Consider the following 10,360-nt stretch of genomic DNA (forward strand, 5'->3'; position numbering starts at 1 on the left):
ATACAGAGAAACAATTGTTGAGGCAAGTTTAGAAACCAGAACTGTTGGAAGCTCATGAATGTGAACTGGGTGTTCTTTTTCTTCCATAATAAAAAATAAATAAATTATAATTTCCATACAAAATGTTCATGGACGTTTATTATGAAACTCCTGAATGTCAAAGTCAAAGAACACATATTGAAAGCAGCCACAATCAAAAGATTCCCTTCGTTGGGATGTCCTACTTTATTTTACTACTCCTATCAGTTGCTCAAAATAGCTCTAGATTCTAGACTGTATTTATTTGTTTTCTATGTTGAATGTGCTCATTAGTAATTTTAAACTACACCATAAAACCGTTTGCCAACATGTTATTTGCATGTTTGATGACTGTTAGAAGAACTTGTAAACGAGACACAAAAAGTTTCCTAGACGGGAGTCAAACCCAGAACCCTCTTGATCTGAGGTAACAGAACCAACCACCTTTCCATCTCCATCACAGCTTCAAAACAAAATCCGACACGTCCAGGACAAAGTTTCTGCACACAGAACAGATGGCAGAAATGAAACCCTGAAAAGACATAGTTTTTAATAACTTTTATCAGAATTAAACTAATTTGTCTAGTCAAAGAGAGTACATTAATAAATAAATAAATAAATACATACATACATACATACATACATACATACATACATACATACATACATACATACATACATACATACATACATACATACATTCATTCATTCTAATGGAAATCAAAATTGTATTATTTACAGTTTTTTTCAGTCGCTAATAAGCGTTTGTCCAAACAGTAGTCACATTTTCTAAACTCTTAACACAGACTCACACCTTGAAAGCACAATTGTCCAAATGGTTAATTTTCTTCTCAAAAACACTAACTAAATAAACACTAACTCTTCATTTCAAAATAGAACACTTCTTTGTCTGCACACACACTTTACCAAAACACTAGATATTCGACTCAAAATGAAATCACTGTGTCAAACAATAATGCTTGTTTTCACTTCATAAAGTACATGCAGTCAATCAAAGTTTCAAGGTTTCAAAATACTAGTTATTGTTGACATTACAAAAGTTGCACAGACATTCATGTTTCAATTTTGCTGGTACTTGCCTGCAAAACGTACACAATTTTTTTTGTTTGGGAGCTTTATGTCCACATGTAATGTTCACATTCAAAAGCATTCTAGTGAAGAGCAAATCAGTTTTTTTCCTTTACAGTTTATTACAGGAGGTACAGTAAAAATACTGTTTACAATATGATAGAACAGAAAAAGCTTACAGTGAACAAAATATTCATGAAAACACACAAGAGCGTTCTGAACAACAAAAAACAACAGCAAAAAGCCCAGAAAAAAGGGGTGGGCGGGGGGTGGGGGGCTTAATAGTAATCTCTACAATCTGTGATATCATCCAAGGTGATTGGTCTGCCGGATCCACCCTTGGCAATGATCAGCTGTGTGTCAATGGGGGGGCAGTGACTCAGTGGTAGAGCAGGTCGTCCGATGTTCCAAGATTGGCGGTTCGATTCCCACTCTCACCCAAAAAATACCGGAGTGTGAGCTGACAGTGGGAGGTGGCCCGCCACTCTACCTCCCCCTGCATGCATACAGGACCCGTGTGTGTGTGTGTGTGTGTGTGTGTGTGTGTGTGTGTGTGTGTGTGTGTGTGTGTGTGTGTGTGTGTGTGTGTGTGTGTGTGTGTGTGTGTGTGTGCCTGTACATACTTACATACAGTATACATGTGTGAATTACTAACACTACAGTGTGCCACTAATTTCCCTTTGGGGATTGAGTATTTAATTTTTTCTTTTTAAAAGAGTAATTTTAAAAATCTATATATTCAATTGTTTGTTTATCATCTGTGATATATATTTTTTGAACTGATATCATTGCAGAAGCAGAGGTTTTTGTACTGTATGTAAGGTTTGGAATATTGTTGTTGCTATTGTGGGATGTTGTGTGTTAACATCCGAAAATAATAGAAAAACAATCCACTATTTTGTTGGGAGGTATAGCTTATATGTTCACTGACTGCATATTGTGTGAAAGCAACATGAAATGTGTGAATGGTATGGCCACAAAAGACCGATGATGTGCTAATTGTGTTTAGAATTTTGAAAATGTGACTTCTGTTTGGACAAATGCTTGTTAGCGTCTGGAAAAAACTGTAAATAGTGTCAGGATCAAGGCAAAATTATTGTGTGCAACCACTTTACATAACAGAATTAAGTAAATTCCACAAAACTATTTTCAATTATAGATGGGAATAATCAGGACATCTAAAATGTATTAAAATAGACAGAATTAAAACATGCAGTGTTTACCCTGGGTCAGTTTCTTCAGTGTGTGAAGAGGTATGAGAGAACCTGCAAGCCACAGAGATTTACAAGAACCATTTCCAGTGACATTCAATGTAGTTTATCGTACAATCTGGTATAATCCGCATACTGACAACCAAACATTTAGAGGAAAAAAACATGGTAATACAGAATGAAGAAATAACGGTGTCGAATTATTATCACGTCAATACACATATAAATGGTGAGAGAAACACAGGCTTGATTTTAACATCCTGACAACATTGCTGGAACAGACCATAACAAATAAATGTTGACTGATTGGGATTGAACATCTTGCATCACCTGAGAGCAAATAGAATCAGATCCTTGTTTTTTTAACACCTTACAAAAGGATAAAAAAATCTCACACACTCGTCGTGATTTGCAGGATGACTCCTGATGATTCCAATATCCTGTGCTTGTTTTTCTCACTACATGACTAATAACCACAAACCTGTCAGGAGACACGGAGGATGTGTGGCATAAACCTCAGATTTGAGAACTGACTTCAATAAAAAAAAGGGGATTTAAACGCTGACCGAAACATCTCTCCGTCTGCTTTGAAGCCTGCAAGTGAGGCCTGGTATCACGCTGTCCCACCAGCTGGCTTCATGCTGTAAAGCTTCCTCTACAGCTCCTGGTCAAAGACTCATCCTCAGGTTCAAATGTGACATATTCCCCTCGTGATCATCCACTCCTGTGATGTTTCCTGTGTGGATCAGTCGTGGAGCCGCTGGTGGGATAAACAGCGACGGATTAAATTTCTGCCTGCGGACACATCACCGCCAGTACTTCAAACACAACCCAGCAAACGCAGGGGTCACTGCTTCGCCAAATCAGGACTTCAATTAAGCAAAAACAATGGGCTCTAGTTCAGGCAACTACTGGCTGAAGGAGACTTACCCACCCACACAACAGCGTTATCTCTCCCACTACAGACATGCATGCATTGCCTGGAGCTCCTCACAAGACACACAGTTGGCAGTGGACGTCCTTGTTAATTATAGGTCTTCAGAGTAATTCTGCATATTATGTTAATTTTCATTAATGATTGTCATAAAGCATCCCTGTGCTTCTCCTTCCACCCCCGACATTTTCAGAATGTTGATTTTATTAGTCATGAGGATAAGTGGCTTCTGAGTAATGATGAGAAATTATTTCGGATTTAAAGTCGTGATGTTGGCAGGGCAGAAACTGACCGAGGCACCTCAACAGCCGAGTCAGCTTCGTCTTGTGTTCACCGGCGATGGAGCGAGGATCAGTTAGAGAAAAGATGACTATAATTTGAAAGCATCACAACAAAAAGAAAAAGAGCTAGGAGCTGCTGCTGGCAGGACTTGCCCACCACTACTTTGCTTGTTGTCACTTTGAAAAGAGAGGAAGGACTTAGAACTTGAGCCGCAGTATGTGACACATAAATAACCAGGTTCAAGCACGCAATAAAGGAATTACTATGGTGACAGTGCCAAAGATATTTTCCACAAGGCTATAATTTCCTAGTATCACTTGGTACACCTATAATTGTCAGTGTTTCACTTTGGTAACTGCAAAGTGGTAACTGCAAACATATACATCACCCCCAGTAAAAAAAATTCTGAAAATGCTTTCAATGAGGCGATGCAGTTGAAGATATGCGGCAGAAACTAAGATCTTGTTTTAAATTTCCTGCAGCCTTTTTCTTCTGCTGCCCTTCACATACCTGATTACATGGTTTCGCCAGATTAATCTTGACTTTGAGCACCCTGTAGAAAGATGTCAGAGCATCATCTCGAGCAGAGAGTGTGTAAAGCTGCCTTTGCAGGCACTGTCAGCTCTAGAGACTGTCGCTCTCTACCACTTTACCTTTTCTATCTCCTCCAGAAATAGACGAAGTTTCCACCTACGGCAGGTAAACAAGCCGATTCAAACTGAAAAGGGTTTTTGTAAGTGGGCTACTGTACAGATGCCCCCAGTACATCAAGAGGGCTGGACTACAGAGGTACTGTATAGTACAGCACAGCCTGAGGCCTACTTGGCATGGAGATATAATCTGTATTCCAGGGATAAACAGGTAAGCAACAAGTTTTATTTTCCCAACAAGACTGTGGAATAAATTTAAACAAACATGTCTCAAAGCATGAATTCAGCTTGAATTCCCATTGCACTGAGGAGATATAGTGCAGGTTCTCACAGAGGTAACATGAGATTACAACGTGAAAGAAACAAAAGGAAATGCTGGAAGCTGATTTACACACTGAGGGAAAAGGTACATTAAGAAAACTGGTGGAGTGTCCAGACAAAGATCCGGGAGTGAGTGTGCCTGAACTAATGCACAAATGTCTTTCAGCAGGTACGTGCACTGGAACACAAACCGATCAGGTCCCACACTCAAGCCCAACAGGAACACCACCAGCATGTCTAAACAATTAAGGGCCCTGTTCAGGAAAAAAAATAGGAAGATGTCAGAAGAGGGCCCAGGTACTCAACTAAAACTCCCGTCTCAGTCCCACGTGACACAATGATTGGAAACGTCTCTATGTGGAGACGGAGAATAACTGCACAATGATGTAGCAGGGGAAAGGAGAGGGTGAATGGAATGAACAACCACAGCATGTACATTATGCGCATCATAATAAACGGCTGCTTACGATGATCGCTCAGTTCCTTCAGGGAGACGGGAATGGAAGAGAGAGGGAAGCGGACATACAGATCTGGTTTGTTCAGTGAGGTGATGGGGTCTGACAATCTCACTCCTCTCCCTCTCTAATCACTGCTTATTTTGACACCTCTATGAACTCAGAGATGATTCGGCTCCTCAATATTCACTGATGAGCAGCGCTTATTGAAACCATTGGGTCATCCAATTAAAGGCAGCCGAGACAAGGTCATCCACACCTGTACATACGGAATGAAGACCAGCAAATCTCAAAGTATGGGGTGTCAGGTCCTTTGTGAGGTTTACAAAAGAGCAGCATGAAACTTCAAGGTTATTTTGATATTGGAAACCACACTAGGAATGGTAATTTTAGTGGCATGTCGAACCTTTGATGTTTCTTTTTTCCTCTCGTCAGTATAATGAGTATGTGAAAAAAATGAAAAAGAAAAAAAGTCTACAAGCATTTTTCAAAAATTCCCCCGTGGTGATAATTCTATTCCTTAAAAAATATCACAGTGATGGAACACACAGTTCTAGCCAATACGCTGTATTAAAGGTCAACATAAGACATCTGTGAATTATGAGTCCCTAACTTGTGATTACAAGGCGATGTCTTGTAATTATGAATAAAAAAGACCTCAATTACATATTCAGGACTGGGTAATCATGAACACAAATTTCTTGCAACAAGAGATCCTATAAGCGAGATCCAGGTTCCCACTGTGCTCCTGGAGGATCTGGAATTTTCAGCTGGTACCAGATGGTTGTTTGTGACAACAAACCCACTTTCATGAATTTCAAATGCATGAATTTATATCCATGAAGCATCCCCAACAACTTGAGGTGCCTGCACACTGCTGACATGCATTAGTGCCAAGGAAGAAACTGGAAAATATCCAAATGTATCGTTTCACGAAGGAATTAAAAGAAGACTAAATGTGATTGTGCTGTATTCCCCTCTGTGTTTTCCTGTAGCAAAAGCAAACCTCTCATGATAATGAGATCACAGTGATCTTACGACTTAATGGCAGCATAGTAAATTATAATGATGTGATAATGTGTTTTTATGTGCTGCAGTCTGATTTAGACATTGTCGTGAAGACAGCATATCAAACATAACTCGGTCGAATGTAAGAAGCCGTCATGTTGGTGATGCACAAACATTGTTTCATAAGTTTAACTCTGTTGTAAAGTCGGTTTCAGGTGAGTTCAATATCATCCCAGCCTAATGTATTGTATGAACATTTTAAAAGATGCACTAGCACGTAATTTCATGTATTTATTAGCATTTTTTAAAATGCTATAAGTGATCTGATTAATCCGGAATAGTCCCGTCTCCAGGTAACAGAAGAGCAAATGAAGAAACACATTTGTCCTTGACAACAGAAAGACAAATCCCCATAAAGTCTTTGTACTTGAACAGACAACCATTTTTCTTTATGTTAGCAACATCTGATGAAAACTATATTCAAATGATTATCTTGGTAAATGAATGAGCTCTGCTCTTGCTCTGTCAAGGTGAAGGTCACTCATGTCAAGTTACTAATTAAACTTGTAAAAAATAAAAGTTTGGAAGTGGTAATTTGAGAGCCAGTAGTAACAGGTTTGCTGCAGCAGGCAGCTGGGGAGTGTTCCGCCTACAGATCAAAACAGCCTCAATCCAGGCCCGACAATACCATTACACCTCGTCCACTTGGTGCACCTACAGAAAACTGGGTTGTGTGATCTTTACACCCAAGATTGCCACCACATGTATCATTAGAACTGAAAAAAGTGATTCACGTCTGGTAATTGGAAAGGATAGGTGCGACCGAGACAGAAAATGAAAAGAAAAACTGGATGCAAATCAAAGTCGTGTTTTTCAGGACTTCTAAGCCTGACGACAAGAGAAATTTACAGCATAAACCCAACACTTGGACTTATTGTCTAGTGCACATATGTCAAACTCAAGGCCCGGGGGCCAAATGTGGCCCGCCACATCATTTTATGTGGCCCGTGAGAGAATAAAAGGTCAATGTCTAAATATAAATAGGTCAAAAGTGGGCTTTGACCAAAAACTCCCACAATGCAGCAAATCAGCCCAATTTAACTTTGACAAAACCGTTTTGAACAAAGTTAATGTCTTGATTTGTGTTTGATGTTATTTTTCTTTATTCACTTTTATGTGGGTTTGATAACCTGACAAATTAAAATGATTTATGTTATAACACAGAAATAAACAAATTACAACATGTAATAGTTTGTAACTTGCGATAAGGAATAAATTCAGCATTATTTAACATTAAGGAGTAGCTACATACATTTTATTTTACATTGAGTTACATTTAGATTTATGTTAAATCTGGCCCTTTGAAGACAGCCATTATGCTGATGTGACCCTTGATCAGAATGAGTTTGACACCCCTGATCTAGTGCTTGAAAAGAAGAACTTATGCACAAAACTAATTCAAGTGGACACAGGATCAACGTTCAATTTGTACTGTTCTTCACGAGCATTGGATAATTACTTCTGATTGCGACAACCTGCTCCTCACTTGCCTAAGTTCCCAACTGTTGGCGTAAGTCCTGAAGACAGAGCACACGGCCTGTTGGACACACAAACCCTCTGCACCAGCTCAGCTCTCAGAGGCCAGTCAGAACAAAAGAACACAAATCTTGGTTAATGTCCATATGGTCCCTGGTCTACACTTGGTTGCACAAACTCCTGCACCTGTCTCTTCTCATACACATTAACAAACATACCACCAGCCCTGGAAAGATCTATAAATCGTAAACACACTGACTGCTTACTCCCATTTGTTACAGGAGCACCCCAGGGGGCCTCCTCCTACCCATTTGTCTCCATGATGTCAAGGTTGTGGGATTTCCCTATGTTTAGTCTCAATGGGTGCAAAGGAGGAGCCCCGGCAATAAAGTGAAAGCAGGATGGGTAAAACCATGGCGGACGCAACATGTCACAATAATGGCTCCTTTAAACTGAACCAATCCCTAACTTAATTAGAACATCCGTATTTGTTAAGTGTTTTAACGTTAAATGGTACGTGCTTGTGATGAGTGTGTAAACCATTATCTTTATAGCTAACCTGTACTTTTAGTCATATTTTGAAAAATAAACTTAAAAAGGGGTGGAGCTTAAACTAGTACCTGGCAAAATACATTAATTCATCATCTTGTAGATCACGTGTCAAACTCAAGACCCGGGGGCCAAATGTGGCCCACCACATCATTTTATGTGGCCCGGAAAAACTAAAGGTCAGGTCAAAAGTATGCTTTGACCAAAACTACATTTCCCACAATGCAGTAATTCAGCCCATTTTAAATTTGACAAAACCATTTTGAACAAAGTTGTGTTTGATGTTATTTGTCTTTATTCTCCTGGATAGTTTGACATGACATTTTTTTCTGTGCAAAGGATTTATGTTATAACAGAGTAACATTTTTTTCCCTGCAAACTGTAATGTTTGTAACTTGAATAAGTAATAAATTCAGTTAACATTAAGTAGTTACATTTATTTTACATTTATGCTACATTACATTGGGTTACTGTACATTCATACGTTACATCTGGCCCTTTGAGGACAGCCATTACGCTGATGTGGCCCTTGGTGAACATGACTTTGACACCCCTGTTGTAGATGATACGACTGTAATCGTATTGCAGGTCACAGGTGTTGCTGGAGCCTATCCTAATGACATGCTTTGTGGTCAGATATGTAGTCGACCTCTAATTTCAGATAATTCTCCAGAAACCTTTACAAGCTGAAGCTAATCTCAGAACGCTAACATTGGTCTGCAGAGGATGAGTAAGGACTCAAGTTGAATTCGGCGGCTGCCTGTAATTGCAGTGTGTGTGTGTGTGTGTGTGTGTGTGTGTGTGTGTGTGTTGCAGTGGCTTGTGAGTTTTCTCTGCAGCTTTCCTGCATTTTACCACAGTGGACACTGTTCAGGATCTTCACTTCATCACAAGCACATATATTGATAGTAAAGCTCATTAAAAACACATTATCCCTACCGGTTACCCATTTCTGCTGGGTTAAATGATGACATTAGCCTAATGTTGAAGAATAATACACCATCACGGTGTGTAAGAGCCGTTTGTCTTAACATCCTAATATCCCACTGATGATGGGTTTCATATTAAACCAGTAGTTTTAAACCTTAAATGCAGTTTATGCAAAACAGAGAGAATTAAAGATGTGTAAGCCAAACATGAATGAAATTTTATTGCACTTGTTACTAAATCTGACAGTTGACTGCAATCAGAATATTATGTTTGTTTTACGAGAGACAGAAAATGTAAACCCATAAATGCATCAGTGAAATAGAAAAACTGAACTTGAGTTGTTGGCTAAAGCATGGATCTGTCACTGCAGAAATACATCGGTATGGCTATGTAGAATTAAAGCTTTATATAGTAATATTATATGATGGTATATTTACTATTTTCAAACAAATATAAATTCCCTTTAGTCAGGCTCATGTATGACTAATAACATCAATAAGAGTGTAAAGTGTTCCTGAGTAACATGTAATTCTGCCCAATTAGTCAGTCCATTTATCAACTAATAAAGCATGACAATCTATTTTTGCCCACTTAGAACTGTCATCATTTGAAATTAAAGTGAGAATTTTAATATTGAGTGTCTTCACGAGCTGAGGCTTAATCATTCATTGTTTCCTCTTCAAATAGCAGCTAGTGGGGTGACAGACGTAAACATGGGTGCAAAATAATTCCCTAGCCCTGAAGACTATGGGAAGCCGCTCGACTGGCCCTGGTAGAAAATCTTATATTCTCAGTGCTGCTGTGTTCATCAGAGATTTAAGGTGTCACTCCTGATAGATTAAACTGTCTCCGGGGGCTCTTTACTGTTGTCATCTTGACGGGAAAGGGGGTAAAAGCATCACTGATGACCTTCAATACCAGCAATAGCTGATCAGTGGTGTTACAAAAGGTCTATTTCAACCTTTAGAGGAGGCAGATTAAGGGTTAAATTAATAGCATCAGCAGTGAGGAGAAGGGAAGGTGATTCCATGCCTAACTGGCAAAATAAAAGTCTAATGTGTCTGAGCTCTCCATTTAAAAACTGATGTAATTCAGCACACTACTGGCAACAAATGAAGTGCTCAGCAGAAAAGAGATGTTATCACAAGAAAAACAGGCAGGTACAGCATGACTGATGTTCTGCTTTAATACAATATGAAAGTAAAGATTGCAGAGCAATCTGTTGGACATCTGAGCAAAACCTGAGGAAATGGAAGTTATGGTGAGCCAATTCTTGAATCCCACTAAACATAGCAGCTCTGAAAATAAACTCTAGTTTGCAAAGTTTTATTTTTGCATTGGTAGGATTAGGTGTGGTGGGATAATCATCAGATCAAC

Source organism: Antennarius striatus, chromosome 6 (assembly GCF_040054535.1).
Source record: "Antennarius striatus isolate MH-2024 chromosome 6, ASM4005453v1, whole genome shotgun sequence".
Taxonomy (NCBI): domain Eukaryota; kingdom Metazoa; phylum Chordata; class Actinopteri; order Lophiiformes; family Antennariidae; genus Antennarius; species Antennarius striatus.